Here is a 1616-nt window from a genome sequence, read left to right as displayed (position 1 = left end):
TGCTTTTCTGTTTGGTATGTTCTCTCTTGCCAGTGCCCAGTGTAATTCCCTGTCTGCCAGCCCCTAATGTAACAGGACTCAGAAGATGGTGGTGGTTGCTACCAGGTGTGGAGCAAAGACTGCCTCATTTGGAACAGGTTATGCTTCAGGTGCTAGGTTGACTAGGTTTGCCAGCTGCCAGAGGACCCAGTGATTTTTCCCAGCTGTAGTTTAGAGTGCTGATCCTTTAAAACCCCAAGTGTTTTTTTCAGGCAAACCAAGCTGCCCAAAGTGTCCAGTAGCCTTCATATCCTTGACAAGCTGCCAATGACAACAGTTTGTGGTTGAGGCAAAGGTTGTTGGAGACCATTGTTCAAAAATTGAGACCATTGCCTGTGACCTGCCCTGGGCATCCCAACAAAGTTGGGATTGCTCTGTCATCCTGTAAGGTATCATATTGTCATGTGTGATCTGTGCTGTGCCAGAAACAGGGCATGGATACCAGCCTAGATGATCCTGCAAAGCTCCCTGGCTAGCATCCTCCAGTATTGCCACCTCATCCACTGGCTCATGTCTTATCTGCCAGCGTTAGCTTGTAGGTAGACCAGCCTTGTCCCCAGTGCCTGACTGGTCTTTGGTTACCCTACACTTCTAGGAGTACCTGAGGATGAGGCACAGCAGGACTCCTGGAACCTCCTGAAACCAAACAAGTGTCTACCCATCACACCCTGTGACCCTTCCCACCCCCTGCTGCGTATGAGGTCCTTCTCTGGTGAAAAGTCATCTCTCAGAGATTCATGTCACCATTCTGCCCTCAATTAGCATGTGTCTTAGGTCTCCCTAAGGTGTATTAATTGATAAAGAAAAATTTCCTACCTAGCTGATTCCCGCTAGGCCTTACCTTACCTCACAGCTCACAGAATTGTGCCCTAAGTTCGCTGAGATCTGCTTGTGTCCTGGGCTTTGGACTCTTTGCTCAAGCTCTAGAGCTGCTGAGATGTTTCACCAGAAAATTCTAAGGCAGCTTCAGCTATACCAACTCCCAAGGCCCAGGCAAACCCGTTAGTGATTTTGCTTTGGGACTCACTTGTGCTGAGGGTTGGTCTAAGACATAATAAATCCTGCAGCATCTTAGGCACCAGCTTCCACAGAGATGGGATTCTGCCAGAGTGAGAAAGTACATTTCCAGCTGTTATGGGTGTGAAGCAACACCTGGCTCTGGGACCGAGTGTTACCATTGCTCACACTGTCTGCTTGAGCTTGCAGAAAGCCTGAAACAAGAGCTCTGAGAGTTGTTTTGTTTCCTCCTCCTTTCCAGAACAGGAAATCTCATATACTGACAAGCAAGAGAACATGGTAGTTCTGCATCATCTTAAAGAGGTGAGCTTTGATTCAGTGAAAACAGCAAATGCTTCTATTAACGAATGTTTGAAACAGTAATGAAAACAAAAAAAAAAGGAAAGCTCTTTATAATAAAGGGAATCAGATTTTATTTTTATACCTTCAAAGTTAAAAATATGCATTTCAAAATATTTACAATGACTATATATGAAATAACCTTTGTTAATGAAACAGCAACATACAGTACTGGAATATATCCACCAAATTGATAAAGTCTACATAAGAAGAAAACGTAA

This window comes from Eurypyga helias, unplaced genomic scaffold, assembly GCF_000690775.1.
Source record: "Eurypyga helias isolate BGI_N326 unplaced genomic scaffold, ASM69077v1 Scaffold48581, whole genome shotgun sequence".
In the NCBI taxonomy this organism is placed as follows: domain Eukaryota; kingdom Metazoa; phylum Chordata; class Aves; order Eurypygiformes; family Eurypygidae; genus Eurypyga; species Eurypyga helias.
The sequence above is the reverse complement of the archived record's forward strand: the minus strand, read 5'-3'. Positions refer to the sequence as shown.